This window comes from Engystomops pustulosus, chromosome 3 (assembly GCF_040894005.1).
Source record: "Engystomops pustulosus chromosome 3, aEngPut4.maternal, whole genome shotgun sequence".
Classification (NCBI taxonomy): domain Eukaryota; kingdom Metazoa; phylum Chordata; class Amphibia; order Anura; family Leptodactylidae; genus Engystomops; species Engystomops pustulosus.
The window spans coordinates 88,503,095-88,527,829 of record NC_092413.1 but is presented as its reverse complement, the minus strand read 5'-3'; the positions used below and the strand labels follow the sequence as shown (position 1 = coordinate 88,527,829).

Sequence of the window (24,735 nt, the reverse complement as noted above, 5' to 3'; positions counted from 1 at the left end):
CAGGTAACTCTGGGGTCCAGATCGGACCCCAGAGTTACTATAGCAACGATCGGCGCACCCCGAAAACGGTTCGGGGGGGCCGATCGTGGGGGAAAGATCCCCCAGATACATGTTAGATGCCGCGGTCGCGCTGACCGCGGCATTTAACGGGTTAAGCACCCGCGATCGGAGACAACTCCGATCGCGGGTGTTACACTGGGGTGCCGGCTATTAGTTACAGCCGGCACCCCGTCTTTCCCGATGCCGGTTCGGCTCAGATCTTGAGCTGAACCGGCATCAGCTCAGCGTCCGATATATCGGACGCTGAGCGCTAAGTCACTGCGCTCAGCGTCCGATATATCGGACGCTGAGCGTTAAGAGGTTAAAGGGGTTGTCCAGGAACAAATATAAATAAATATACTTACCTCTATCTGCACCCCCATTTAGCTTGTTTCTAGACAGTGGTGGGAAGTGATGCTGGAGTTTCGGGCTGTAGCAGGCGTGTGACTGTTGATATGACGTCATCTCATATGTTGCATACAAGAGTATACATATAAGACGGTATGGTGGAGAGAATAATATCAGATGTTTGAGAAAGTATTCATTAAAACTTACCTTTTCATTTTACAGACTATTCTCAATTAGACCTTTTAGTAGAAAAAGTTCCTACAGATGTGGTTTACATTGTGAAAATAGTGGGATTGAATACAGTTGATTGAATAAATCGGTACAATAGGGCTGTACAGTAGGCTTGAGAGTTGTGTCCAGAGTAAACATGTGTCACATAGTAAACATGGAAGATATGGAAGATTTCTGCGACTATCCCATTCATGTGAAAGGGGCCTGGAGAAATCCTTGTGTTTACTGCCGAAACAATCTCATGTAGATGAATGGAACTGGAGTTCAATTGCAGAAATGTTTGCAATACATCTACTATTATGAACTCACCCTTTGAGTTTAGTTTATTCACCTTTCAAAAGAGATGTTTTTAAATGTATTAATTATTTATTTATAATAAAATATTTGTTGATCTGTATTTTACTAACAGCCTATTGTGTCAGAAACATGAATGCATGTTTGACTAATCATGTTGCTTCCCCAATGGTAATGGTAGCAGAGGTCACACTAACATTTTACCAAAAGAGTAATACCGTAGTACTCCTCTTACCATTTTTGTGGAGTATTTTTAGCTGAGGAGGAGTATGAAGTTTTCAGTAATACAAATAAATAACTCCTAGGGGTATATAGTGTTAATAGACAGCTATATAGACTCCCCAGACCAGACTATGGCTGAGGCAGGCCCCAGACCAGACTATGGCTTAGGCAGGCCCCAGACCAGACTATGGCTGAGGCAGGCCCCAGACCAGACTATGGCTGAGGCAGGCCCCAGACCAGACTATGGCTTAGGCAGGCCCCGGACCAGACTATGGCTGAGGCAGGCCCCGGACCAGACTATGGCTGAGGCAGGCCCCGGACCAGACTATGGCTGAGGCAGGCCCCGGACCAGACTATGGCTTAGGCAGGCCCCAGACCAGACTATGGCTGAGGCAGGCCCCAGACCAGACTATGGCTGAGGCAGGCCCCAGACCAGACTATGGCTGAGGCAGGCCCCAGACCAGACTATGGCTGAGGCAGGCCCCAGACCAGACTATGGCTGAGGCAGGCCCCAGACCAGACTATGGCTGAGGCAGGCCCCAGACCAGACTATGGCTGAGGCAGGCCCCAGACCAGACTATGGCTGAGGCAGGCCCCAGACCAGACTATGGCTGAGGCAGGCCCCAGACCAGACTATGGCTGAGGTAGGCCCCAGACCAGACTTTGATGGAGGCAGGCCCCAAACGCCACTAAGGTGGAAGCTGGCCCCAGACCAGACTATGACTGACACCCCAGACCAGACTATGGAAGATGCACCAGACCATCCAGACCAGATTATGGCTGATGGCAGACCCCCAGATCAAACTTTGACTAAAGCTATAGATCCACCCTCCCACAGTCCAGACTTATATTTTATTTGAGAGTGTTGGGAATAGCTCTTTAATTTTGTTAGCTTTTTTCAATTTAATTATTTATTTTTTTTATTCTAACTATTAAACTGGGGTTCCAGTCATGCGTCCCCTGTTATATATAGCCCCCTGTCACAGTACAGGATTGGACTGTCACCCTGACAGGGGGACAGGCAGAGCTCCTCACTACTGAAGGCAATGGCCACTTTAGAAGGTCATGTGATGGAGCATCAGTAAATTGTACTGAGTAGCTGAGCTCTAGTCACATGACCTTCTGTCGGACTTCGAGCTGCAGAAGTGAAGAGATAGGAAGAGGCTGCTGCTCGCAGCGCAGCCTCATGTGGATTTATCAACATCAGACTATTTTTAAAGAGTAAAACTGCCTGTTGCAAGCTTCTATGACATGACCTGTTTGCTGCTCATACGCCATTAGTAAGGAATGATTATTGACTAACAGAAGTCTAATATGTCTAATTTCATCCACTGGCTTCCACTGGCCATAAAACATCCATATTATATTATTTGCTTTAAATACATATATCCCTGGATCCAATAACCAAAACAATCAGCAACAAGTGTAGAAAACTATGGCTCTTTTATTTGGCGTTCTTATTTGTGAAGTTAGAAGATATCTTATTTGATATTGTCTACAATACGGTAAATATCTCATTGTGTGTTCACTCCAATGTCCCATTTAATGGTAATATCTATATCAGAACAACAGGGATGACATTCCTCCCCATGCATAAGAGAATAATAGAGGCCAGATCACTCATAGTTAAGATGTGATATCATGTAACAGGTAGATCTTCATCTCAATGTGACAGATGTTCAGTAAAATTGTGTAACCCAATGTTTGTATGTTTGGTTGCTATGGTATGAAGCTGTGAGGTTAACATTTCTCATGGGGTGAGACATATATGTGTCATATAGCAGAGATAATGAAGTTCTCAGGGAGGTGGAACGTAAAAACCCCTGTATTGACCCTCTGGCCATTATTTGGAATTAGAAAAGTGTATAGCTTCATTATTATAGCTTGTTGATGATAAGATGTTATTATAAAATTAAAAAGGTTTATTTATTCTGTTCTCATATTAGTCCAGGCCACCAAGGCCATGATACTCGGACATGGTTGTGTGGTGTGCTTGGCTCTATCACTGTGAACTTAGAGGCCTAGACTAATAGGAGAACTGAATACTAAGGCCATAATACTCAGAGCAGGTTATGAGACATATTTGGCTTCATCACTATGAACTTAGTATTCAGTTCTCCTATTAGTCCAGGCCTCTAAGGCCATAATAGTCGGAGCAGGTTATGAGACATATTTGGCTTCATCACTATGAACTTAGTATTCAGTTCTCCTATTAGTCCAGGCCTCTAAGGCCATAATACTCGGAGCAGGTTATGAGACTTATTTGGCTTCATCACTATGAAATTAGTATTCAGTTCTCCTATTAGTCCAGGCCTCTAAGGTCATAATACTCGGAGCAGGTTATGAGACTTATTTGGCTTCATCACTATGAACTTAGTATTCAGTTCTCCTATTAGTCCAGGCCTCTAAGGTCATAATACTCAGAGCAGGTTATGAGACATATTTGGCTTCATCACTGTCAACTTAGTATTCTGTTCTTATGTTAGTCCAGGCCTCTAAGGGTGCTGGCAAATTTTCACTGAACCCATTTCACACAGATGCCGGAAGAAGCGCAGCGCCCGCAAAACGGGCGTTGCCTATCCATTTATGGGGCTATTTTCTAGTCCTCCCTCCCACATGTACCCTGTCCTTGTTGTAAGTTTGGTGAGTGACAACCATTTTTTTCTTCTTACCTTTTCATGCCATGAAAGGATATCTTATACCTGGATTTAGAGCACCCTGAACTTCTTCCATACATCACAAATTATAGCAACATGCCATCTGATGTCTTGATCTGTTTCCAGCGTGCTCAGAAAAAGTATTGAGGATATTTTTTGAGGATATTTTTCTCTATTTTTGCATTTCTCCTTCTAATGTTTGAGTTGATCTGGTACTGGTGCAACTTTGCATTATGAGGTCAGATGACTTTGTGTCAGCATCCAACCATTGGGAAGATCCATGAACATAGGTCTCTGACCTGAAGAGCTAGCCACATTGGTGCTTTATTTTAAATACAAATGAACCTTTTGCCACTTTTGCGCATCAATGTGGATTTTGTGAAAATTTTTGTGTTAATGAAAATAAGCAGGCAATTAACCAATTAAGTGGCGCTAATTGAGTCATTTTGACTTTTTCAAACTTTTACCCTATCTACATTTCTTTATCTATTTAATATTGTTGTATGCTACATGTGTAAAAAGTAAATATTGTGAAAAACCATTGTTTTTTTTAAAAGGACAAAAAATACCCCATATGCCTGCCTTTCTAGAAGCTATATGGTTCTAGCCAAGTCTTGTCAATCTCAAACAGCTCATTGATCTTGCATGGGACGGCTAAGTCAATCACTCGCCACAACAGTTACATATAAATGAAAAGCGGGTGCCTTTTTTTCCTTTTTTTACATAACACATGGAAAAATGATTATTAAAAAATTATTAAAAACAAATGAAATACATATTTCTTCTGATTCTTCAGTACAAACACATGCTAAGCCTGCTTTAAATATGTTCTCAATAGAGGGAGGGTAATATGATGACAGATAGAAGGTTATCTCCCCAGGTCATATGACTAGGCCACATGAAATTTACATAAATTATATAATACATAATGAATGGTTAGTCTGTAGATAGTTTTATCATAAATGTATTCAAGACTAATCCAAGCTATCTTTATTGTCAATCCACATATATAATTCTAACCTGCCTCTATCCGTCCTGATGTTGTATATTTTGGTTGTCCTTGGATACGACTATAAACTCTGTCCTGACTATGTTTGGGCAGATATTCCTGTCTGGTCTGATTCCTCTCACATGAATATCTCCTGTACAGCAGGAGGAGGGAGAGGAGGCAGGGATCACTAGAACAATTCAGAGGAGACCTGCACTACAGACACGATAAGCTCTTGATCCAGGGTAGAGGGGGCATAGGAGTGCCAAGTATTATATCCATACAAAGTCTTATATCCATCTCATGACTTTGTTCTGTCTAATCGCTCTTTTCCTATATGTCAGATATTAGTAGGAGCTAAATGCAAGTTTAGCCAAACCCCGTACCATGAAAATCTAAGCACATTGTCAGCATGCAGCATCTTGTGCACAAGGATAGCACAGAGGAATCAAGAAGTGTCTGCACAACCACCAATTTTACGCTGAGCAACTAATGCAGGAGCAAAAGCATCAATAAAACTGAGTAAAACGACAAAGTAAGGGGTTAAACGTAATCTTTATCATGGTAGCATTACTAGGGATTAAGATTTGAGAACTCCTTGTAAACTTCCTCATGTTTGGTTCCATGAAGGGAAAATATTATTTAACTTTAATTAAAAGAAAACAATTACCAGGAACAACCAGCTATGTTCTATCTCTGTGGACAATTCCTAAAGAGATGGATTGCAACACTGGTCTTCACAACTACTAGAACTCTGTATGTTCTCTAGATAAGATTGGTAAAGACGGAGTTCTGGACATTTGGAATGTGTATTAGGGCTGGTTTTCTTTTTCATCGCACTCCTCAGACCGCCTGGGGAGAGCTAAAGTGTAGGAAAATTGTGGAATCTCCCGGCATTTTGGGAATTGTAAAGATAAAAACGAATCCCTCGTAATAATTCCAAACTTCTGAAATGTCCTGCATAGACTGAATCCAGATGAGTTTCCTGGAAAGTCCTGTGATGTTTCAGAGGGAGTATGGGGATGCAGCCAAGGCATATGTTTTTTTATATGTTAAAATGCCGTTTTGGAGCACTGTTTACATGTACTGGTTAGTGAAACATTATCAATGCCTGCTTGTTTTCATTTTCGATAACAAGACACATGTTACATATTATGGGTTGGGACCAACCCCCAGAACATTGTCTAACTTCCAGCTTGGCATTTTTGAGCAGGCATTCACATAGCTGGGATTACTGCTCCAGTGGCAGGATATTATTATAAAGGGTACTGAAGCAGAAAAAAGACTCGCAAATCTCGTCTTGTGAAAAATCCTATAAGTGCCAAAATCTATTGCAAAATATAATGTGGGATGGAGGAACCTTGAAGCACTGCTACATTCCTCGTGCTTTTGCCTGTCATCAAAGGTGTTATGTTCAAGGTCTCCTGTAGGTCATGTATATAAGATTCCCCTCTCTAATAGTAGCAACCTGCAGTGACTGTGTATATGGCCATTCAGTTTATCAAGTCTTCATATTTGTTTTATGGTAAAGCATCTTGGTGAGAATCTGAAACTTTGTAGACATTAAAATTTCAAATAAAGACAATGAAACCAGAAGATGCTTTATATGTTTTATGAGGTACCTTAACATTGGAACTTTACATTCACAATCTATACTAATTGTACTGCCTTTTACTTAATTCATGTATCATATTTTTCTGTTCATTCCCTAAAATAATATTGGTGAATCTCCAACCTGTTCAAGAAATATGGCTCCTGGATGTGTTTATGTAAATTAGATTCTACTAGCCAAGGGGGTGTTATCCTTTCATAGGACCCACAAAGACACGCCCCCTTGGCTAGTTTCAGTTTATTCAGAAATAAACTTCTGGGGATGATCATTTTTGGAAGGGCACACGGGTTTAAAAGACAAACACCAAATCGATCAAGTGGCAATAAAAATGAGCAATGTCTATGTCTGTATTGTGTATATACATAACTTGGTTACCATAACTGATTTGCAATTCTGTGTCATCAAATGGATGATTTTTAGTATATAAACAAGGGATTCTATATAATCAATCTTTGTGTTTTTTGTCTTCATAGATTTCCACTTACTTTTGGAAAAGAAAAGCCAAGAGGATATAATTTGTCTACGCCATTTTCTCAGAGGACATACAAGGTATTGTTTTTTTCTGCTTGACCTATATCTGCTGGTACTTCTGTATAGTAGTCAATCTAGAGGGGGATATCTAATATCATAAGTAGACCTCTTACCAACCAATTAGCTATAATTTCTCATATTTAGAGGCTTCTCATTGGATTCATGGGCAAATAGTCAACATTTCCTCTATTCCACTTTTTATAAATTCCCTCTATGATATGCAGGAAAATGTGTGGATATTAGCATTATTAGTGACCACTATTTAACAATATATTAGTACAAAATCACCAACCCAAACTACAATTATTCTCTCATACAGATTTGTAATACTGTAATGTCTGTAGACTTGATGTTGGACCCACATCTGTGGGCTGTGATATAGGTGTTCACAGTTTTATTAAACTTGTCTTATGATTATACTTTTAACAGTGAAGTTTTACTAAATGCTCTTGTCATTTTGAAGCATTGCTTTTATTTGGCTGGGGCTATTTTGCACTTATAACAACATTGTGTAATAAAGTGTGACTTATTTCACTCCATGCTTCTTCCTTTTAACATCACGTTTACGTTGCATGAGAAAAGAAAAATAATTCAAAGAATTTTTTTTGTACATAAAAAATGCTGTTTTACTGACAATCAGAAAGAAGTTGCTTGGCGGTTGAACATAGGTGTGACTGTACACCTTGTATGCCTATGACCTGCAGCTGTCACGTGTCACCAATCTGTATGTAGTTCTGGCAATAAAGCAGTAAGGCTGAACCCCTTTGATTTTAGGCAGCAGCACATATCATGTGTCTACTCACAGAGGGGCTTTTCTATGTCAGTACATACAGTTGCTTGCATCTGTACAGCTCTCCTGATCCACACTGCCTTCTTCTGCTATATGAGACCCTCAAAAACTAAAACTATACAAGTTCTCCCGTAAAAGGTTCAGCATTAGATTCTTTCTGTGGCATCAAATTTCAATTCCAGAAAACCGGCCTCCATTCTGACTGTCTTGCTATGCATTTTCTCCTTTGATCCTTCACACTTCATTCGATCAGCAGTGTCTAGATCTCATCCGGGGACAAATCGATGGTGCGAAACTCGGGTCTGGAACTGAAATTTTTTGCCATAAAAAGAACCTAGATGCTGAATCCTTTTAAGAAAGTTGTCTATGGTTTTTAGTGTTGACCCACAGTTTTTAATTTTATCTATATATATATATATATATATATATATATATATATATATATACTTTACACATACTTTGTGTGGACTTTTGTAGGATCAGTCCGTAAACTGCCTTTAGCTCCACCGTATGGAATCAGGAGGTGCATACACACAAACAAGTATTTAAGATGGTGATTAGTCACAAAGGACACAACCTCCTAACAAAATTATTACTTATTTATTTTTTCAAGATGGCTTTTATTTATTGACAGCATGGTACAATGGGAAAAAAACCCAAATCAGTCGTTTTTGTTTTTACGTTTTCTGTTAATCTGTAAAAATACACCTTTCCTCTATTATGTAAGATCAGTATCCTAGCTTTATCAGCCCTTTTTTCACAAGCTGGCCCTTGTAGTCAGAAGGAGAAGATGGTGTTTCCTATGCGCTAGTTACAACATTAACCATTGGACCATCTCATCCTACATTTGTGCTGTAGTCATATGATTACTGATGGGACTTGTATGTATTCTTAGATCACTTTGGCTTAGACTACACTTATCTATTTGTAATAAATACCAGGTTTTGCCTTCTCTATGTAACAAACAAGAAAGGGAGTGAGGTTACTTTAAAACCGAGTAATGCTAGCATAGCAAACCTACAGAACATGAAAACAGGAGATTCTAACACCTCAAAAGTTTATCTTCTCATTGCCAAGGTGGCACAAACTAATGAAAACAAGAGGCAGGAAGGGATTTATTTTATACGTGAGTCCTGTAGTGTGTTCTATCTGAACGTTCTAGGGTCCTGTATTTTACCTAATAAAACAAGCAGGATAGACAATTTTCCTGAGGCCCATAATGGCCATCATTCTTTAGCTTGGAATTGCCCAGTAGCATCTGCTGCTTGTTTTGGAATCCTGGACCAGGTGACTTCCAGTAGGAATATATTGAGGTTAACACTTGAAGTCGATCTGCTTCTTCTAGACGTTAATTTGTGGTAGAAGTTACAAGGCAGAGATGTTGAGTGTTGAAGTCTTCTCTTTTGATCATTTTCTCCATTTCTGGACTTGGCTCCTAGAGTAAAGCATGATCATTCATGCAGCTCTTCAATCCCCTGCATTGATTTTGCTCCTATTTAAATAAGCAAAGTAACTTCTACCTTTAGGTTTATGATGTGGCAGTTACTGACAGGAACAGGCATCCTCTTATCTTTTGTGGTTTATTCTGACATTCATAAATAAGGAAAATTACAGTAATACATTACAAAATAAAAATATGCAGTTTATGACCTTCCCTAATGATATCCTGATGGTCATCCAAGAGCTTTGGCTTGGCACCCAATCTATCCATAGAATATCAATGACACTGCTACAGCATATAGATATTCATTGTCTGAACTTCATATTCTTATAATAGTAAATTCACATTTATTAATAATGTATAAAAATAAGACAGCAATAGACTTCCGTACTTATAACCTGTAAATAAAGACAAACAGTAAACTCCTAAAAAAAAAGACAATAATAGCTTAGAAATATGTTTAAAAAATAAGACAAATTATAAGCTGCTGACATTTAGGGAACAATCCCTCTGTAAAATGTCCTGTACCCTAACATAGGTCATATATACACATAGTGGATAACGAAAGCAGAGGGGAATGGCGGCACAGTAAAGCAACGGATTAAGTTCCATTTGGGTGTAAGCTCATAGGTATTCTGGTCAAGACCCCAACAAGCATTAAACAGTAATGTACTACTGTATTACTGTTTATTACTCATGATGTCACATCCTGTGGGGTATTTAAACCCTCCTTGTAACACTGTTCACATTGCTTGAGAATGGCTACATTCAGTTAGCTGAAATGTTGCAATTTCCACTTGTGAATAAATCATTCAACAACACGGAGTGCTGCTCGTCTGTTTGGATATTTACACATAGTGGATATATACTGTATGTGCACTTTGGTTTTATCTGTGATTAAAACATTCACTTTTAACTAAGAAAAACTAAAGAATTTGGTGAGAAAAGGCAAATTGAAATTTAGCTTTAAATAATTATTAATTTTCCTTTTTTACAGTAATAATAATGATAATGATATGAATACTCCTGTTCATATATACATTTCCTATGTCAAACCCATTTTTGATGATATTTATATTCAAGGGAAAATAAAAGGAGAAACTTAAAACCTTTACTCGTTACTCACTTTCCAGACAAGAACAAGAAATTCAAGAATACACTGCCTGGCATGTTAGAACAAGGGCAAAGCTGTTTCCATTTTATGTGCTGTATGAAAAGGCATAAATAAGGGCTGTTTTGCTGTTGCGTTGGAGGTGACTGTGATCAGTACAGTGTGGCTACTTATGCAGTTCTCTACAGATTGTTTGCTTACATTTAAATAATTCCTATTAGCAGCACATACACAGATATAATGTTCTCTATAGTATCTCGCTGTTCACTGTGTTCCATATTGATGGATCTGCAGTAGGCTAGAAAAAAGCCTTTCCAAATCCCTTTAAAAGGGTTTTCTGTTGGGGCATTACTTGTTTAAAAATATATAAAAGGCCTCATAAATTCCCTGATGTGCCTGATGGTTCCACACCGGCAAGTTGACCTTCCTGACAGCTACCATTGCATGTAGGATATGAACATTATTATTATCCATTATTATTATTCTATTATTTCTATCCATAGTTCTAACATTTAGCAGGTTGTGTAACCTTAAAGGGAACCTCTCATCAGGAAGATTATTCCAGGTTCCAATGGCCTTTGGCATATTGATTTAAAAAATTGTGCGATTGTGATGTATCTAAATAATTCCACTGGTTTTTAATTGTATCTTTAACATCACCTGGCTCCCTGCATGCATTGTGTGGTCAGTCCGTTGGTGATGTCTGAGGAGGTAGCAAGGAGGAGAGGCTGAGGGAGAGGGTGATGAGTGAGGAGGAGACTTGTGCCATATGAATTGCCCCCAACCAGCAACCAATGCGCCTAGAGGCACCAGTTGGCTTTCAGGAAGGTTTACCAGGGGAAGTAAAATATGAGTCTGTTAGGGTCACCCACATACCCCGAAAAAAACTTTCCTAAAGTTGGCAAACCCCTTTAATAGTTTACCTGGGTAATAGGTAATTTTATAAATCAGGAACCTGGCTGTTTGCTGACTACATTTGACTTAGGTTCAGGAAGGGGACCTGCCGGGTCTCAATGGACTGTGCTTTGACAGCTCTACGCCCTCGAAGAACCCGGGTGATATAGCTGCCACCACTCGCCATATATAGGCTGACGAGACACCTAAGATATATTATACACCGATAATAGATTCCAGTCATAAAATAAACAATAAATCAAAGCAGGTAATGTCTCATCAGAGTTATGGAATCTTTATAACTCAAGAAGGCTCTTATTAAATTGATGTTTAATATCAAAAGGACAGTGCTTACAATTAAAAAGGGTTATACAAAAAGAGTTACACATTAAACAGATATAAACATACAATGCAAAAATAACAGTTTGATCAAATAAAAATCAGAACTTAATACATAACGTGACGTTATAAGTTTGGTGCCTGGGGAAGCAGAAAGGCCTGATCAAACTGTCCTGGGACCCCCAAAGAATGACCATTTTATAGCTGGAGACTTTCATCTAAATAGATTCTAAGATTCACTGACCAGCCCCCTTGCTTGTGATGACACCAGGAGGCCTGGCATATGCTAATTGCCTTTAATCACTAGGAGGTGTAAACCAACCTTGTATGGCTCAGAATCTTTCTTGGCTGATATCTTGCCCTGTTGGCATTTTATACACTTGGTTGTAATTGCAGCTTTTTCCTCATAATGCCCCGCAGGCATACAAACTATGCATGATGATTTTAGTGGTTATAGTTTAGGGGTTATGGAATTTGCTCCCCGTTGTAGTGAAGCCCCCTCTTCGCCGTTGACATAGTTTCTGTAGAAGTCTACATATATATAGGGACATTGGTAAAGCTGAAATATGGATTATACCACATTGTCCTTTGATGTATAAATCCAGATGGAGATTTATACCTGTGGCCTTTAGTGAGTAGGCCATAACCTATAGTTGAACTGGCAAGAGGATGAAGAGTAGATCTTCTCCCCCTCTAATCATTTTATGAGAGGGTCTGGTTGAGCACTTCTGGGATGTTGGTTGTCCTGGCCTCTGGCCTGTGTTCATCAGAATAGAAGAAGAATTTTAGAGTCTCTCTCATAATTTAGATCTTATCACCAAAGTATAGTTTGTAAATTAAATATGATTATGCAACTACTACAGTCCGTAAAAGTTATCATAAATGGATAAAGTGAGATGCAAAAACAAGTTATTATGTTTACACCTCAGGTGTGGTTTTTGTGGTGTGTTGCTGCCGCATGCGCATAGATGGTTTGTGTTTTGTAATGAAGACAAAGATATTTCCAGAGAAGTTGGGCAGTGACCTTTGCAACTCTACTTTGACATTGGTCTGACAACGTTAAATGAGGTAATGCCAAGCTTCCTCACGCAATGGTGTCATGGTTCACCTTCTTCAGCCAGAGGATCTATATATAAGCCACCGCAGCCAACATGCAAGGGGCTGATATGAGCAGAATCAAACACATCTAATTATTGTAGTCGACAGTATCAGAGAGCGCCACAAGTACAGGCTGCTTGTATTGGCCAGGAGATAAAAGAAAGACTTCATACTGCGATTCACCATCCCTGCCCCAGCAGACTGCTATCAATGTGTTTACTTTGTATATCATTCGTCCCTCTCCTTCTATAACATTATTTATAAACACAATGGGGAAGATTTATCACCGCTTCTACGCCAGTTTTCTGCAAGAATTTGTGATTAGAAGAATTTGCAAGTAAAATCATGAATACGTCACCTCCATGCCATGTTGGCGTGGAGGGGGCACAGTGGGCTTTAAACTTCTATTATTAGCACTGACACCATTTTTCTTTTACTGTGAATTTTATATTATTAGTAAAACTGAATATCGATCTATTGTATGCTTGTGCAGTATCAGGCCACAATCAATAAGTCTTTTGCTTGTGATTCGTGTGTTATGGTCTTGCGAGATCTGCTCTCATCCCAGTGACAGTAACAAAAGACTTGGGTTGGACTTGCTCTGAGATTTATGGCTCTGACAGTTGGCTGTGAAACCAATGTGGATGAGCCCATAGAAGAAAATTGGGATGCAAGCTAGCTACTAGTGGACCCAACGTTCCTGTACTGGGCTTGGCCGTTTGGGGTATCCCCCTGGTCAATCATAGCCATGGCTAGTTGTGAGGGGCATCAGTTTGCTGGATTGGCTGCTCATCTCAACTAGCCACTGAAAGAACAGTCACCACACGTGCCAAGAAACATTGGGTATATGGAGCCTTACTTTCTGATAATTTGACATGTAACAGAGCTAGACAGAAGTACCCCTGTAATAAATAAACTGCCATATGTAACTGCACATCCATAGAGCTATGCTGTCTAAACAGTCACAAAACCTGCCGGCAGCTTCAGAGTTAAAAGAGGAGACTTCACACCTTTAGCAGTTGTCTTTCAAGTACAGTCAGTGTTTCTGTGAAATCTGAAAGAGTATATGGCTATGCTATGTTAGATTATACACTGATCTGGAAGATACAATGGATGGGCTGTGTAGCACATAGCGAGGCTATAGAGTTTGGTCTGTGATTGTGTCTATAAACATATACCACCAAGATTCCTAGGATCCTATTTTCATTCCGATACACATTTTATTGCTATGTTAAATGTGCTCCTTTACGGTACATAGGTGTCTTATTATAGCTTTGTAAAACTTTTATACATATGTTTACATGATGCTTCAAGTTCTAGATTGCCCTTGACTGGTATCTGTTGTATGGAAATGAGACATGTATATATATATATCTATGTTACTTGTAATATCAGGACAAATGTCAGCTTAAAGAGATTTCTATCATTTTATTTTTTAAAATTGGCTTTTTAAATTCTGAATAACCTATTTATTTAATTAAGAGTATTGCTTATAGTATAAGCAGACAAGATAACTAAAAATGTGGAAAAGTACCCATTTTTAAAATTTTTCCAATTAAAGTTTCTTATTAGCAATAAAATTGAATATGTTAAAAATATGTATGTTGTAAATCCGTCACCCTTCCCCAGGTTCAGCTACATATGTAGCTCTGTCTCCCTGTAGCTCCTTCTCCATTCTGCCTTCAGCTGACAGGCTGGATGGGAAGGGGTCTAGACTTCAAATTATTTTCAGAACGGTGGCACCTACAAATACAGTTCTGGTATAATTTTAAATTCATACCACCAGAGATTTGCACTGTTTATTGAGAAGCATTTTCAAATTACATTAGAACTGTGTTTCTGTGTAGTCCAGAAGATATAGATGACTGAAGTGTGTCCATGCCATGATGTCTAGGCACATACTTTATGCACTGGAGACATGCATTTAGGAAGTATATAGCTGTATGGTAGTTATGAAAGGGTTAAAGCAAACTTAAAGGGGTTGTCCACTTTCAGCAAATAAATGAGATTGTTTGTGTAATGAAAAATTGTACAGTTTTCCAGCAGTTTTTCGTTATCAATTCTTCCTGGTTTTCTAGATCTCAGCTTGCTGTCCTGCTATAAAAAGCTTCTATGCTTACCTCCAGTGGATAGAAATCTGTCATGCGGTGGACACGCAGGTGTACAAGCTGTTAGCATCACACGGCTCTGATTACTCTCTGTGATAATAATGGCTTGTGCACATGTGTGTCCATCACATGACAGATTTCTATCCACTGGAAGTAAACCTAGAAGGTTTTTTATAGCAGGACATACAAAATAGAAGCTTCCCATGGAATGACAGAAGAAGAAAACTGCGAGAAATTGATACAGAAAGTATATTAGAAATTTACATTACTTTTCCTTACACAAACAATATCAATGATTTGCTGAAAGTGGACAACCCCTTTAATAGGGGGTTACTTAATAGAAATCTAAGATTTATTTCAATCTGACATGGCTCTGACAATGTTCGCTATGCTGTTTGAACAGCTATTTAGTTGTAGTTTTTCCTGACAAGACATGCAAAGATGGTGTGAGAAACGGAGAACCTGTGAAGGGACATGGGTTTTGGAGACAGCCGAAAGAAAGATGTTTCACCTGCTGACTTGATAAGTGATGTAAGATTGGAGGGGCTCCCTCACGGAGGGCTTCATGGACTGTATTGGAGTTTTATGTCTCTCTCACCAACATAGAGGTCATTGTAAAGCAGGTCTATCTCCTAACACATCCTCTTTAAAGTACAAGTAAGCTCCACATCAGGAACTTTACACCTTTTTGTGAACTGCATTGGAATGTATCTGCCGCATTAATGCACTGTCACCATCATTTTCCAGTTTATTCAGCCTGCCAGCAACCTGAAGAACTTTGAAGTCTTTACCAGATGGCAGGTCTTAGTCTGGAAGTAAAGCCTTCTAGAGTTTCAGTGGTTGAATGAAGAAGTATTCTATTCCATTATTTTTGCCAGCAAATATGCACAATGTGTGGCTTTATGAGTCTTAGACTACACTGTGTGGATTGGAAAAGTGAAGGCTATATCGTTACATGTAAATCAGGAGAGAAAACGCTGCACTTTTTAAAGGAGAGGTATTTCTGCTTGTGAAACAGTTTAGCTGCGATCCTGGTGAATTTGACTCCTTTGCAACACTTCAACTTTATTGAGTATGGTCCAAGAAAGACAGCTGAGTAATTTGCAGGAAGCAATATTTTCCTAGAAGTATGCAGTTCCAAATCTGTACAAATTCTCCGACCACTAAGACACCAGAGCTGGGCAAGAAGAACTTGCAGACTCCAGTAACCTAAAACAAGCTTGTCGGAGGCAGCAACGAGAAGGTCCTGGAGAAGCAGCACTACACTGCTAAAGCCCAGGTTGTCAGTGAGTTCAGAGGCAGCTGTTTCCTGACATTTCTGTAAAATGTTGTGGAAAAACTAATGAAGGTGGTACAGTAATGGTTTCAAGCTTGGTTTGTGGAAAATATGACACGGTTTCCATCAGCAATTAAGAATGAACAGGGCTGTTTTTTTTCCCTCTAGTGGGAGCCGCATGTAGTTGATGCACACACAGGAAGCAGAAGAGACAGCAGACGTGGGGTTGCGTTAGGTCAGCAGTACAGCTATGTGGAAGGCGTAGTGTACACTGTGGACACATAGAGACAATGAGCATATGTTTCCATGAAAGGGACAGGCCACCACATCCTTCCAACTTAAACAGGAGAAGCCCCTTTTTGGCATTTCTACCCACAAAAAGAACTTCCACTGCAATTTCCTGGTAGTATGAAATAGCAACGGCTGAGGAGGAGGACACTACAGACTTTTAAAAAGAGAAAAATTGTTTATCTCAATGTTACGTTAAATACCTGACTAACCTAAGCAGGGGGTTATATTGCACTTAATTATAGTATACAGAAAAGTATTCAGTATAGTTATAAAAATATAGTTATGACCACAAGAAATGTTGCCATTGTGTCATATCCATTGGACACATGGTTAGATCCACCCTTGTTTCTGCAGAACTACTAATGGGTTTTGCTTGTTCCCCATAAAACTGCAGTATTTTCAACCATGGACTTTAAAAGTTAAAATTAAACATTCACGGTACTATGTTACTATCCCGAAACAGGGCATTTGCCCAGGGCCCCCTGTCCTAAAGGGGCCCCCTGCATGTGGAGTTTTGTGGGCAGAGGATGTATTGCTCCTTTAATACCCCTTGGTTGAATGCCTGGGAGAAGATGCTTATCAGCTATCTCCTGTTTATATATCTATCATCTATCTCATATCTATATATCTAACCATACAAAAAGAAAGTCCAAGTAGCACAAACCTTCAGAGAAAAAGAGAATTGGGTGCAGGCAACCCAGGACCGGGCCTCAGGTCCTCCAGTAATAGTATAAAGAAAGCGGGCAGCACTCCGTTGTAGATAAAAGTAAAAAAGTGTCTTTATTCCATAGTGAGCAACTGTGACAGCGACGTTTCGGCTCTGCAAGAGCCTTTCTCAAGCCACATGGCTTGAGAAAGGCTCTTGCAGAGCCGAAACGTCGCTGTCACAGTTGCTCACTATGGAATAAAGACACTTTTTTACTTTTATCTACAACGGAGTGCTGCCCGCTTTCTTTATACTATATATCTAACCATTTATCTATCTATATTTCTATACATCTTTTATCTACCTGTCTATCTCCTGTTATCTATCATAGCTGTCAAACCCCTCTGGGCTCTGCAGCTTCGGCAGTCACACACTGCCCAAAGCACTTGTGATCTGTTTGCTTACTCCCTTGGCACTTTCCCCTCTAACTCCTTGCAGAAATCCCGCAGCAGGACAGAACTCATACTCACTGCTCCAGCTAGATTTCCAGCACAGATCGGGAGGGGGGAAGTGCCAAGGCAGCAGGAAGGTGGATCACAAGTGCTTTGGGGGTGTAATATCCTGTTATAGTACTGTTTTGACAGAAAATCCCTGTTTACTGTATTTTTTCTGACAACAGAAACCAACTATGGCTGCACAGTCCATTCCCATTTCCATGTAATTTGTGAACCACAGGTGGAGATCACATGAGTCACACTAGAATCAGATCTCATGAGTTATTGGAAATCAGTGTTGAAGTGGGAGGTAATGTGACTTTAATGCAGAGGTGTGGTTAGGACGTCAGCACTCTCCACATTTGTCAAGGGGGTAAGAACTTAATAATGTCATTAAGCACACATGGTCCCAGACAAATATCTCCTGATAAGCATTGATTTTCCTCCCTTCACTGCAGTCATTGCACTTAAGAGAGGAAAACATTCCAATTTCCATTCCCATTGGGAGACAGAATGGCCTTATGATAATGGAACATACACTTCATCATGCTCTTATAAAAAATGTGCGGAGCAGTCTACAATTGCAGTAGATATAGGCTTTATATTGTTATTAAGATGTTATCATTGACTTTGAGTTTTCATTTTAACTTGTAAAATGCAAAAAGTATAAATGATAGTAGTATCAACGAGAGAGGCACTTACCGAAACAATATTCAGGGCTGCACTGAGATAGGGAGGATAGACGCTGGGACTAGGCAACGTGCCTCTGCCTAAAAATAATATATTTGATATATAATAAAGACCATGTGATACAGTCTACCAGTGTGAATTTGGATAACAGCATAGGCAGCCACAATATCATTATGATTATTACTACATGTACCACCGTAGGTTCTTCCTATCAGCTTTTTCTACTTCACTTCTGCTTAACTTATTTTTTTAATAAAATTCTTGTTGTCTTTTTTATACTTTTGCTTACCTGGGTTCTCTCAGGTCAAAAAATACCACCATTTATACATTTTCAATATAAAGTATGGGAGGTATCTATCATGCCTTGTTTGCCAGTTTTCCAACTTTTTTTAAAAAAGGGGGCGGACAGAAGGGCAGGCTGGAGATCCTGGCGTGGGTTATACTTGTATTCTACGCCATTTCAGGCCTTTAATTGAAAAGTTGATGTGGAGGGATGGGGAGCAGGGGCAATGGGATGGGGATACTGGCACAAATATAGCTGAATTCTAAACAAGGCTATACCTAGACACACTATCCTCTTAGTATGTCCAACATGTCATGTGCCCAGTCTTAATAAACTTCCCCCAATATTTATAAGGCACATTTTAACTATAATTCTAAAACTCTAAAGTGTTAGATAGAAATCTATCATCAAAATCAAGCATGATAAACCATGGTAATCTTATATTTGTAATCAATAGCCTCCTTCTTTCTAAAATTAACTTTGTATAATTTGCATAATTTTAAAAGTTGGTTTTAGAAGGCAGAAGGCTATGGATAACAATTATTAAAAGTAGATGACCACAGTCACGGCGCCTGGATGTATGGGTAAGTGTCCCTGATTTATTATGCTTGGTTTTGATAGAAGTTTTCCTTTATTTACATGCACTAGTACAAGAAAACTTATTCGAGACAACTATTCAAATTGTATTAAAAAGTAGTCTAAGGAGGGGGAGAAGTTTTAAAGAAAATGGTCAGGGTGCGTCCACATATTCAGTTTTTAAGATGCAGTTTTTGATGTCCAAACTAGGAGTGGAGTTAATGGACACCTACCATCTTGGATCTACCCATTAAGGTAGATGCGGTGGCAGGTTCCTCTAATAAATGGCATTTGAGCCCTTTTTAGGGCTAATCTTTCAGTGGCCAATAAAGTTGTAAATCTTTTATTGCTCTAACATGCAAATGTTCCGGAGCTGAAGCTGCACGGCCTGGCAACTCCACGCCCCAGTAGCCTATTTTGATCCTCCTACCGTGAGAACTTCAGCGTACAGCTCCTGGTAGTTGCGCACATTCGTCTGCGCTCTGCATAGAGTATGTATGCAGAACCAGCAGCTGCGCGCACTCGGCTCAGAAGTCGGAGCTACTGCGCATGTGCAGGAGCTTTGGCTTCGGAACCCAGCACGCCAGCTGCCAGCTCAACGGCAGACGAGTGTGCACAGCTGCCAGGAGCTGCATGCAGAAGATATAGTAGAAGATCTAAAGAGGCAACTGGGGTGTGGAGTTGCCGCGCCATGTACCTTCAGCTCTGGCTACTCCACTTCCCAGTAGCCTCTTTCACAAATTTGCATATTAGGGCAATAAAAGATTTACAAACTTATCGGGTACTGAAAGTTTAACCCTAAAAAGGGCTCCAATGGCATTTATTAGAAGAACATGCCACTGGATCTACCTTAATAGATGGTAAGTTTCCTTTTAAAAAAAAGGAGGAATAGCAACACTCAATTAAATGTTCTCACCCACTATGACCCACAACTACTTTTATCTTTGAAAACTTCTGAAAAATTGAACGGGTGAACTATTCAAAATATTTCTTGTGTAAGGGAATTTGGTTAAAGAAACTTGCTCCGTGCACTTGGAGGACTTCCTGGACTGAACCTCGAATCACTGGACTGAGCCCCACTATTTTTTAGGGCTGCTTGCTACCACAGAGGCATACTTACAGTCATTCAGAAACACAAGCTCATATGGACAGAACTACCGTAATATTGATTTGAATGGCAATGTAGAGTGAACAAGACAAGCCTCATATGAGAAGGGAAGCAAAGGCTTTTTACTGCCCTTGTTTGTTTAGAGCTGTGACATGTAAATTTTGCATGCAAATATATATATATATAGTAACACCTTTCTTTGTGTCACTGTTTAAAAGCATCATACAATTTCTTGGAACTTCTTTTTTTATTTAGAAGTTCCCTTTCAAATTTTTGCTTATTGCCTTGGCTTATTGTTAATAGATCAATCCTACCTTTCCTTGGTGCCTATCATTTTGTGAATTTTTGGTTGTGACCTGTCCCTGTATGATCTTCTGAAAACTCTGTCCCAAACATGAACTTAATAAACTATAATTAAAACTTTTCTTAGTGTATATGAAACAAACGGTAAACATTTTCTTTCACTTTTGGACAATCCTAAATGCATCGGATTTATTAAAATCCATGCACCTTTCAATAAATTTGTCTCAATCATTTTAATCGATTGAAAGCTATCGTCAATTTATCAACTATCCATTGATAAGTTCTAACTTGTTACCTTGGTCCAACACCTCTAAGAAGTTTTCTCACTGTGTTTTATGAAAAGAAAGGACTGTAGCACTTTGTATATCTCCTATCCATTTAAAAAGGATGCCCACCCTCAGCAGGCAGGTAGGTCATCTTATTCTCTTTCTCTGCTTTTAGTGTATCAGATATCTTTTTTGTGCAAATTCTCATTTATTATAATACTAAGATCACAGGGAAAAATTCTAACAAATTTGGAATATAGCCAATAAACAAACCAGATATCAGGAAGCCAGGTCCTCTGGATATATACGATGTGTACGAGTGATGGGCTTACCACCATACACTAATGCATGATGCACCAGGGTATGATAACACCCCCCCCTCCCCATAGTACCCATTTTATTATCCCATACCTGCTCTGAATCTTCACTGATCTTTCCATATAACTAGGGATATGTATCAGGGCTTCTGCGCCATGTCAGTGGCCCGGAAATAATTGCAATCGATTGCGACTATTTTCCCCAATCTGCCACCTTCCCACCAAAGGTGCACTTTAAGATAATGGGGCACATTTACCGGCTGTGAGTTGTCCGATGATCATGGTCGTGCAATTCACTAAGATTGTGTTCCCGATATCCTGCATGTGTCGCTTCCCCGCTCAGGTCCGCTGGAGTTCACCTTCTTCATCTCGGTGCATTGTAAATGTTAAATCCCGCGGTTTGTCCGAATCCGTCGGATCGTCCGATGCCCCCCCCACCCCCCCACCCCGATTTGTGTTGCATGAAAGCTGGCGCAATTGCGACACAATCTCCGGCGCAATCCCCAAAAAGTTGGGAAACTCGACGAAAATGGGCCGCGGGACCCTTAGTAAATAAGCCCCAATAAGTGCATCACTTTAGACAAGTGCTGCACAAGTCTGCATCATACTCATAGGGTGTACCTGATGGATCACTGAGTGAATAGATTACTGGGAATATCACTTCACTTTATTAACATTACAAAAGACCTCACTGCTGCTCATCTGATCATCAGAAGCATTCCACTATCGGATGCAATGATTACCTTGGCCTGAGCTATACTCGGAGTAGTGTGCACACAGGAACGTCCCCTGAGCGTCTTTCAACTTACATCTGAACAACCCTTAAGTAACTGCAGTGGTATACAGCATTGAAGAACTAAACTGAACCCCTTGGGATCAGTTGTGGTATATTTTTCAATGAGTGGAGGTTCTCTCAAATAAATACGTGGAGGGGTAAATCTATAAATTAGAATGTTGTTTACTTGGTTGCGGGGAAGAGCTTTGTTGGTTTACACTGAAACACCAGGATCTCGTTCTTAGTTGCATAGGTTTCAGTGAGATCAATGGGATCAGGCCAAGCTAATTCTCCAAGCCTTTGAATTGCGTTTCAAAACGTTATTTAAATGCTCCATATGAACACGTCCTTAGTTTACCACTGCTTTGGAAAAAAAAGAAACCCCCCTCTATTTTATCAAAACCCTTACTTTTATCAGATTTTTTTTTTACTAAGTAAATGCATAGAGTGGAAACCCAAACTGTGACCCAGTCATCTGCCCAATATAGTTTTGTATATATATATATATATATATATATATATATATATATATATATATATTATAATAAATATTTATTATTCAGTCAGGTAAGTTACTCATACTGTTTTGTATTTAAATGCATTTCATTTTTACCATATGATATACTGAGTAGATATTAGTGTTGGCTAGCAGGTGTATATGTGGCCATGCACTGTATCGGAGCCATGGCAAAGATCACCCTGTGCTTTATCATGCATTAAAGCAGATGATCCCAAATTATTGCTTTATATTGTTTGAAATGTATTTTACAGGAGCAGTGTGGTTTATGCATTATATTGTCAATTGGATTTTGAAACATTAACCAGCAGAAGGATATCCTTTTATCTAAGGCCAGGGAGCAATACTGAACGTCCATCATCGCATGACTTATTAGCAATATAACCTTAGGGAATTTCCTGAAGAATGTTATGGAATCTTAGAAAAGGCGAATTATTCTGATGACGGGGAATGGAATAGCAGCTCAGCCTTACTGTGGGATCTCCACCAGCAGGCTGTGTAACAATATACAACACATTGTTCTAGGTAGATGATGAGAACAGCAGCAGTGGAAAGATTTGACTTTGATTTTTCCGTCTAGGTGTCCTCCCCCTCATCTCAGGTCATGTCGTCTCCCATTATAAATAGAAACAGGAAGCTGTTGGGCATCAGATAGTTAAGTCAGATAACAGATTTTCACAAAGAAAAAAAAAGTTCACCAAGCTAAATATAAACCCAGCTGTGCCTATTTATAACACACACATTTCTGACACCAGATCTGCCTCAAGTTTCAAGCTTGCTACGATTTCCTTGGCCCTTATGAAACTGCAATTACTGCGTGGGAGGAGGAAGGCTGTCAGGTGTCACTTATGTTATCATGTGCTGTGATGGGTGAGCTCAGGCAGGAAGAACAAAGCTAAAAAAAACACAAGTATTCTCTTAATAATTTGCCCTTTGCAGCAACTGAATCTTATCTGGCCACCCACGTTCATCTGGCTGCTGACGTGGTGCTCACTTCATTTGCACAAGATATTTTGGTATCTTTTGTCTTCTTTTGAGGAACCGACAGAGTAGGCTGCCTTGTAATGATTTATATCTCATTCCGAATAGGCTGCCCTGAATCCTGTTTCTATGCACATGAAGAGGGAAAATAAGCTTGTTCCAGAGAGATATGTTTCTATCCACACATCTGACATCATAGTAACAGCCGCAGCAGATAATACTCATGCTGCAGCATACACATATTATCCAGGTAGCCTCTATGTGGCCATAAGGGAGTCTACCAGCAGTTCTGACCATACAAAGCTGCAGACCGTGTTCAGTATGAATGATTGAGATCAGTGTAACCATACCGCTGTGTGTGTTAGCAGCAGGACTGCAGAAAATGCATTTATATTCCAGGATTTTAGCTTGACTTGTAGAACGGTGCTATACTTTTGTGTAAGATATAGTACGGTGGCTTAGTGGGTAGCATTACAGCCTTGCAGCACTGTGGACCTGGGTTCAAGTCTCAGGGTCAACATCTGCAAAGAGTTTGTATGTTCTCTCCGTGTTTGCGTGGGTTTCCTCCGGGTCCTCCGGTTTCCTTCCACACTCCAAAACTTTCAGGGACCAATTTGGCAAGCTCTGTGCAGCGCTGCTTAATCTGCTTAATTATTATAATTATTATTAAGATCTCTTCACTGAACACAGCTTGGTCCCTCCCCTCTGCTCTGAATAAGAGCAACGGCAGACTTCTGGTTGCCTATTACATCAGACAGGAGGGGCTATGGATCAGTGTTAACTGGGATCAAAGAACATAACAGTTTGAGGACAATTTGCTAGTGCTCCAAGTCCAGTTAAAATCTTGGAATATTAATCCATTTTTCCATGGCGTCCCCCATGACGGCCTCAACTGGAGGATGACCCTTGACCTCTGTAGGGACAGGAAGCAGAGAGAGGTTAAATGCCCCTCCCCCGCATCCACACTCCAGCGGCTTCCTGTCCCTACACAGGGCAGGGAGTAGAGAGGAAAATTCTCTCCTCGCTTCCCATTAGTTGGGACAGTGAGGGGGGAGCACCATGGCGCAGGACCTATCCCTTACCCAGCTCAGTTCGGGGCCTCGATCGGGTCGCGGCCCTTTCCTCTGCCCATCAGGAACTGTGTCTTCTTCGGCTCTGCCCGGAACTCCTGGAGCCTAGGACACCCGGAACGTGCGATCTTCGCGCTCCCGCGCACTTCCGGCCAGCCCCGGCGTCGACTTCCAGTGGAGTGACGAAACCGGATGTGACGTCAAAGCCACGCGACCCGGAAGCAGGATTGCGGGGCGGTAAGTTTAAATAGCTCTAGTGTGTTAATCGCGTTGATCTGAGGTCTAATCTTCATACCGGAGCGTACCTCTAACCTGCTGCTTGCGAGCTTAAGGGTTTTTTCTGGTGATTATTTAGGTCGGTTTTTGCCTTGCATCTTTTTGAGCTACACACACCTGTATTCTATGTTTGTGTATTCTGACATGGGCCACATTTGCTTTA

The 24,735-nt window shown here is 40.2% G+C and overlaps 1 protein-coding gene across 3 annotated transcripts in view; it reads left to right on the top strand.

Moving 5' to 3' along the window:
* Window positions 1-24,735, top strand: part of HIVEP2 (HIVEP zinc finger 2) — a 147,566-nt gene that overhangs the window by 82,086 nt on the left and 40,745 nt on the right. For all 3 annotated transcript variants that reach the window (XM_072141345.1, XM_072141347.1, XM_072141348.1), the window contains one exon: window positions 6,865-6,940. The gene's annotated coding sequence lies outside the window, so the exon portion shown is untranslated. The remainder of the gene's footprint in view (window positions 1-6,864; window positions 6,941-24,735) is intronic.